This window comes from Chanodichthys erythropterus, chromosome 16, assembly GCF_024489055.1.
Source record: "Chanodichthys erythropterus isolate Z2021 chromosome 16, ASM2448905v1, whole genome shotgun sequence".
In the NCBI taxonomy this organism is placed as follows: Eukaryota; Metazoa; Chordata; class Actinopteri; order Cypriniformes; family Xenocyprididae; genus Chanodichthys; species Chanodichthys erythropterus.
The window spans coordinates 42940611-42949246 of NC_090236.1; positions in this window are offsets into that span (position 1 = coordinate 42940611).

Consider the following 8636-nt stretch of genomic DNA (forward strand, 5'->3'; position numbering starts at 1 on the left):
ACAGTCGTGCCCAAAATTATTCATACCCTTGGTAAATATGACCAAAGAAGGCTGTGAAAATAAATCTGCATCGTTAGTACTTTTGATCTTTTATTTTAAAAAAATCTACAAAAATCCAACCTTTCAATGAGGTGAATAATAATTTTAAATGGGGGGGAAAATGTCATTATGAGAGATGTTTTTCTCTAGTACACACTGCTCAGAATAACAGCTCTGAGTCTTCTCCTATAACGCCTGATGAGTTTGGAGAACACCTGACCAGAGATCAGAGACCATTCCTTCATGCAGAATCTCTCCAGATCCTTCAGATTCCAGCTCCATGTTGGTGCTTCTTCTCTTCAGTTCACTCCACTCATTTTCTTTAGGGTTCAGGTCAGGGGACTGGGATGGCCAGGGCAGAAGCTTGGTTTTGTGTTCAGTGACACATTTTTGTGTTGGTTTTGATGTTTGTTTTGGATCATTGCCCTATTGGAAGATCCAACCACGACCCATTATAAGACTTCTAATGGGGACAGTCAGGTTTTGATTTTTATATCTATTGGTATTTGATAGAATCCATGATGCCATGTATCTGATAAAGATGTGCAGGACCTCTATCAGAATAATAAGCCCACAACATTAAAGATACAGGCGTATATTTCATTGTACACATGGGGCACTTTTTACGCCTGTGTGCACAAAACCCATCTTAAGTGTTTGCTGCTAAAACAAGCAAAATGTTTTGCTTCATCTGAGCATAGAACATTTGAAAAGTAACTGACACTACTGGAACTTTAAACGGGATGTGTTATATAGTCAGATGAAGCAAAAAAAATAGCTTTTTTTAGCAACAAACACTTAAGATGGGTTTGGTACACACAGGGGTAAAAAGTGCCCCATGTGTACAATGAAATATACGGCTGTATCTTCAATGTTGTGATCAGATACATGGCATCATGGATTCTATCAAATACCAATAGATAAAAAAATCAAAACCTGACTGTCCCCATTAGAAGTCTTATAATGGGCTGTGGTTGGATCTTCCAATAGGACAATGATCCAAAACAAACATCAAAACCAACACAAAAATGTGTCACTGAACACAAAACCAAGCTTCTGCCCTGGCCATCCCAGTCCCCTGACCTGAACCCTAAAGAAAATGAGTGGAGTGAACTGAAGAGAAGAAGCACCAACATGGAGCTGGAATCTGAAGGATCTGGAGAGATTCTGCATGAAGGAATGGTCTCTGATCTCTGGTCAGGTGTTCTCCAAACTCATCAGGCGTTATAGGAGAAGACTCAGAGCTGTTATCTTGGGAAAAGGAGGTTGCAAAAAGTATTGAATAAAAGGGTATGATTAATTGTGAGCAGTGTGTACTAGAGAAAAACATCTCTCATAATGACATTTTCCCCCCATTTAAAATGATTATTCTACAATGAAAGGTTGGATTTTTGTAGATTTTTAAAATAAAAGATCAAAAGTATTAACGATGCAGATTTATTTTCACAGCCTTCTTTGGTCATATTTACCAAGGATATGAATAATTTTGGGCATGACTGAAATATACAGACAAACAGATGGATGGATGGATGGATACACACACAGATATATAGATAGACAGATAGACACAAAACTCTTTTAAAATGGCAGTACCATAAAATAAATACATTTAATTGGTCACATGACCAAACTACCCAATACTGTTAGACCTGCCCAGAATTTGTGTAGACATCTTAAATTTCATTAGAAATAAATTAACATGTGCTGCATAATAATAGTTGCTTTTTAATACCACACTAAAATATGATGTAAAACTATGGATTTTCACATTTCCCTGTTGTAATATTTTTATTGTTTGGTTTCATTCAGGCATGTGATGTTGATGGCTGGCCACAAGTGTCCGTTGGGGTGCTGACTGTTATTGATGAAGAAGAACCTCTCATTCCAAATAAACTGTACCTTGACCCAGTCTCTACTGCAATCATTGTGGAGGGAGGTATTGTACTGGATAATCTGCAGAATCTGCCTCAGGCAATTTGCGTTTTGTTTGGTCTGACTTATGCTTTAAATTTGAATTACCCAAAAGGCATGATAAACACTTTCAACTTCATTCAGAAAGTGATGCTTGGTTTGGGACAGAACAAACTGCCACCAAAACTACAATCTCTGAAAAATCTCCTGTTGAGCTGAGATGTAATCAAATGTGCAAGAGTGATGATATTTGACATTTGATGACAGTGGAATTAGATTAGTTGATAGAAAAATCACTGGTTTAAAATTGTCAGCCCATTGGTTCTTGAGCAAGTTAAGAGGCTGCCAGTGTATTATTTTCTAATGGACATGTGTTCCAGAGACATTGCTTTTGGCACTTGTCAACTTGTTGGTTCTATCAAGTTTGGTCTCTGAAGTGTTACTGATTTAAAGATGTTAAGAGTCAAGGTATGGCCTCAGAAAAAAACATGTACTTTTATATAGATTTTAAATACATTTATTTAGATTGTTGTACTGTAAAAGGTTTTTGTTTTAAACATTTAAAAAACCTAAAGTGACTATTTGCTTTTTTTTTTGCTTTTTTTTTTTTAACCCCAGTGCAAACTTGTGTGTACCATCCTTGTCAGTTAACAACACAAATACAATAAATGTACCTTTGAATTGTATCATTGCCTTAAATCTATTTGTCCAGTTGCAAATGTTATCTTTGAAAAATTGTGAACCTTTATAATAGATGATTGTTAGCACTTACGTTAATTGAGTAACGCTTACTTGTTTTTTTTAAGGCAATCGGTTTGCATGGTTTTAACAAGTAAACTGGATTGCCTTTGAAGTAAAGTAAACTCAGTAATTCCAAGTTGTATTCAGAAAACATCACCTTAACACAACTTGCATAAATGAGTTAGGAATACTCACTCACAAAGTGTATTTTACTTGAAATTATTTAGTTGTTTAAAATAGTAATTCTGAGTAGACTATACTAAGACAAGTACATCTAAAGTAAATGATTAAGTATACAATACAAATTTGTTTTAAGTTACTGGAACTCTCTTGTAAGTGTACAATACTAGACAGGCACTTGTTAGTTCTACATACTATTCCTATTTCACCTTACTTGGTTTTTTCAAGGCAATCGGTTTGCATGCTTTTTTTAAGTAAGGTTTACTTATTGGATTTTACAGTGTACTGTTTCCCGAAACCATGGTACCTGTGTCGCAAAACCATGGTTTGAACCACCTTGGTTGGAGCTGTCGTTATGACGTTCTTCTTCTTCGATCTAATGGCGGACTGGTGCTATGAACACATATCGCCACCTGCTGTAAATTTGGTTCTTTTCTGTTTTCGACTGCGCTTTCTTAGTGACGATGTGGAGTAATTACGTTAACAACTCAACATTCATTCTTTGCACAATAAAATATAAACATATATAAACACAATGTTGTCTTCTCTAATCCCAAAAATCTATAACTATTAATTTCACAATTTCATATTTATTAATTTCTTATTGAATATTGATAGATCAGCACAATTAAAATGAAAATAAATGATGGGTTTTACTGTTGAACAATGATCACTGTGATTGTTATACTATTGTGTACACCTGTTGCATATTTTGCTTAAGATCATTAGCCTACCTATTTAAGTCCCCTTGCTATACAGCTATGTGTTCATATGACCTATATGAAAATGAAGCGAAAACCACAATTTTCAAAAAATGAAGTTACAGTTCTTTTGGAGGAGGTGGAGAATAAAAAATTACAGCTATTTAACCAGCTATGGTTATGAGCGAAGCCCAGAAGAAGTTAGAAAAAAGTGGACGGACTTCGCAAGTGTGACAAAACGGAGGGCTGCAGCACGTAGAAGGGAAGCAAAAAAGACTGGTGGGGGTATCAACTCCGTTCCTCCTCTGACTGCAGAGGAAGAGAGAGTTTTGGCCATCCTGGGGCCTGAGGCCTTGGAAGGGATCCCTGGAGGCATGGATGCATGTGCGTCAACCAGGCCTTTGAATTCAAAGTTGAGCCCTGGAACATCAGGCCCCCTCCACCCTGACCCTGGAACATCAGGCCCCCTCCACCCTGGCCCTGGAACATCAGAACCCCTCCAGCCTGCCCCTGGAACATCAGCAATGAGTCCTGGTCTTGGGCTATTGCTTCCTCCTTCTGACTCCCCTCAGTCTGAGGCCTCCTCATGTGCTGGGCAACGTCGTTCTGGCATTCCAGAAAACCAGCCATTAATCTCCCGCCAAAGGAGAAACAGGGGACGTTGTGGCTGCAGAAGCTGCTTCAGTCAGAGAAGAAGAAATTATCTGAACTCCAGGGAATCAGGAGAGAACTGAGGGCCCTGAAGGAGCAGAAAGGCCAACATCATCAGGAGGTTATGGCCTATAGGAGGGCTAAATTGGAACTCCTGCAACAACAAGCCAGCAAGCCCTCTTTAACAATGTTTCTACCAACCGACAGTAAGTGAAAATTGTGTTATTTACTCAGTATGGAAAGTCAAATCATGTGTGGCTGACAGCCATGTAATCTTTTTTTTCAGATCCACAGATGTAACCCCCTTTTTTTTTTTTTTTGGCTACATTGTTGGCCATCATGCCTCACTTCTGGCAAATGGGGCTCTGATGAAGCTGTGTGGTGCATGGCATTCAATTTGTTTTTGAGTGATGAAGTTAAAACCCTTCAGCAGTTGAACTGAAATATAAATAAATAAAAAATGTTATGGCCAAATATACTCTTTTGTAATATGTATTTCAAGTGCTTTTGTAATACACTGGGCATTGTTTAATATGAGGAAAAGAGCATACTATTGTAACTTGACTCAAAGTAGTATATTAATGCCATATAAAAATGCAGGCATTACGGAGTGAAGCTGAAGCATGTTTACCATGCCATGTCATCCTTTATTAAATACCTGAATAACGTGACCAAGCCTGATAATGAAACATATGAAATGGAACTTTAATTTTATATTAGTGGTGAGCCACCATCACATAGACCATAAAGTAAATGAAAATTTTGTTCATTCACAACATTAATATCAATGACAATATAAGCCAAACATAACACAAAACACTCTTAAGTACTAAGACTTCTTAAGAGAAGAATGAAAATTATGAAATAACAGAATGACAAGTCTATTTTAAAGCAAATCAACATATACAATATATTAATGTTGTACCTTATTACTATAATAAATCAAAGATGGTAATAATTAATAGTAATTTAATTAATTTAGAATGATTATTAGCCAAGGTGTTTCTATTAACTCAAAAGCAGGTGTACTAATGCCTCTCCTAATAAAACAGTGTGTATGTGTTTTTCAAGTGCTCAACAATGGCAGCTTTACAAAGATTCTTACAGCTGGAGCACAGAAGGCGACTGAGAAGTCAATCAGTTTATATAAATGCCCACATAAGGACAAATTTTACCCCTCTTGACTCACTATCTGATGATGCAATTTTAAGAAAATTCCATCTTCCAAGGACCAAGATCCTTGAATTATTTCAGATAGTAAAACCACACCTTCAGAGGGCAACAAGAAGAAACTACGCCTTAAGTCCAGAGGTGCAGTTGTTAGCTACACTGCGTTATTTTGCTGTTGGAAGTTTTATGGAGGTGGTGGGTGATGGTCTAGGGCTCAGCAAGTCTTCAGTCAGCAAAACTGTGACAACAGTAACACCTTTGCTTTTACAGCTGATGAAGAGCATCCTGGTTTTCCCCAAAACTCCCGAGGAAATACAGCTGGCCAATCAACAATTCTATGATCTTGACAACATCCCCAGAGTGATTGGCATCATTGATGGCACCCTAATCCCAGTATTAAGCCCTAAGGTAAATGAGCCCTTGTACAGTTGCAGGAAGGGTTATCCAGCCATTAATGTTCAAGTAGTGTGTGATCACCAGGGAATGTTCACTGACATTGTGGCAAAATGGCCTGGAAGCACACATGACTCTTTTGCATGGGCCAATTCGCCAATTTGCCAGATGGCTGAAGAAGGTGGCTTTGGTGATAGCTGGCTCCTGGGAGACAGTGGATATCCTCTTCGGCCCTACCTCTTGACACCTGTGCAGCATCCAGCCACCATTGCAGAGGAAAGGTTTAATCAGGCCCATGGAAGGACACGCTCTATAGTGGAGAAGACTATAGGACTGTGGAAACAACGTTTTTTGCTGCATCAGCAAGTCCAGTGGTGGCCTGAAGCTAAACCCCACCAAAAGCTGTTCTGTTATTGTGGTTACTGCAATTCTCCACAACATTGCAGTCAGGGAAAATGTCCAGCTTCCTGAGGAGGAAGTTGATGCCGTTGGAGCCGATGGTGAGGAAGATGCTGTTTCTGATGATGATGATGCTTTGAACTCACATCAAGGCAGAATGCATCCTGCAGGAGCAGAAGTCAGAGAACTTTTAATTCAGAATATGTTTGGATGGTAGGCTAATACAGTATTTTACAGTTTGGATACTGTGTTTTCTATTATTTGTTTAATTTAATCTGACATAACTTGTGTTAATAAATAATGTTGTTTATTTGCCTATGTTTTCGCCCAGCAGACTTCACTTAAATACTTTTGCAAACAATAAATATGTATTTGTTTCTTATAACACCATGAGAATATTATATTCTACTACACAACTGCTTATTTATACAAATTTTCTTCATTCATTGACAAACAATATTGTGGTTTGAGTGTGTAATATTTTAAATAGCCTATGTTAACGTATGTAAATTAGCCTATAGGCTAATTTAGGATAGGCGCAATAAGCTTTTGCTTCTGCCTATTCCTTTTCAGACTTTTTGTTGATTTATGTCATCATTTGTTAAATGTCTGAATAAAATAAATCTGAATCTGCCTACGTTTCCTTAGCGCTAAGCACTGCGTGTGTTGCGTATATGTGTAATGCTACAGTACAGGGGTGATTCTTCAATTGGGGGCTATTTTGCCATCTTCCATTTTGATGAATGAAATTTGTTTGAATTTTGTTAGAATTATGTCATGACAATGTTTACATGCTTTGATGTAAAGATATAATAATGGCCACGACTGAGCTTAAATATAATTTGAGTATTTTATATCTATTTGCCAACTGGCACTGCAAAACGTCATTACCATCACAACATCAAAAAGTATCATAATGCAAAGAATGTATCAACGAGATCATTTAAACTCATTTATCTTGTAAACATTGTTAACCTTCAACAATACGTATAAAAAACAAAATGTTTCCATTCAGTGAATTACATATATTTTCTTGTTCTTACCATCAAAATGTGTTTTTCTGTGTTCATCAAAGCACACTTTTGTTTAATTTCTGGAAAATTAATTTGAGATGTTTTTTCTTTGAATAGGTGGATGAGTATTTCATTAGGCTTTTCATGTAGCACCTCAAGATTGAACATAAAACAGTTTTAAAGGTATGTTTTCTGTAAATTAAGCAACGTGGCGGTAATGACATACTGTTCTGGTAATGACATAGTGTTTTGGTAATGACATAAATGAAAAGTGCACTGATACATAAAGCAAATTTAAAGGATTAAATAATGACTTCTGGTGAGTGTTGTTGAAAGAAATGGACAGATGTGAGGAGATATATATAAATATGACACAACCATCAACTTGAACATGTTTATTTCAATCATGAAGAAACCATACAATATTTTCTAGAGAATCAGTTGTCACAATGGGATAAAACAGCATAAAAATATCCTTCAGAAACATTTCATAACTATGACTATTAGGTGAAATCAAGTTTTTAACATAAAAGTTTAACATAAAAGTTAACAGAAAACAAAAGTTTTCAAACTCATAAAAGTTGCATTGAGTTAAAACTAACAATGCATACACTGTGTGCAGAATTATTAGGCAAGTTGATTTTCTGATCATATTTTTTTTCCAGGCACATTTTACAAATTCCAATCCACATCAATCTTAATAACTACTATTAATATTGTTTTTAATCATTTATAAGTGATATATAATTGTTCATGAAGGCTGGAAATGAAAAATGCCTTGTATTCAGGTGTGCAGAATTATTAGGCAGGTTTTCTTTTACAGATAAAATGATAAGATTTAACTCAGACTGAAAAGTCAAAAATTATTAAATACTCATGAGAAGGACACAATACTAATGTAATACTAGAAAATTGCAAAGTTAAAGCATGACCATTGGACAGTGAAATGCTCATTGGGTCAGCGGGGTCATACAAAAACAGCTGGAGAAGCAAAGACACGTTAACTGCAAAATAATTAAGAATTAAGGTGAAGAATTAAGTGTGAAACCATCAGGAACCCTTTAGTCTCCAGCGCCACCATTTCCCAGTACTGAAACCTACCTGGAGTCTTCAGAAGTGTGAGGTGTCAGGATCTCAGAGACTTACATTAGCTAAAGAATCCTAAAAAATGACCTGCTCTTAATAAGAATCACAAGCTGAAGTGTTGTGAAATACATACCAGCAGGACCAGCGCCACATCCTCTTGTACCACTTTGTGAAGAATTTATCTTCCAGAATCTGGCAGTAAGTTTTGGAAGATCATTTAGTCCATCTCTGCAAGATGGACATTTCAGGATAAGAGATGGACTAAAAGTGAACTCCCACACCTTACTGCCAGATTCTGGAAAATAAATTCTTCAAACAGTGGTACAAGAGGATGTGGTGCTGGTCCTTCAGG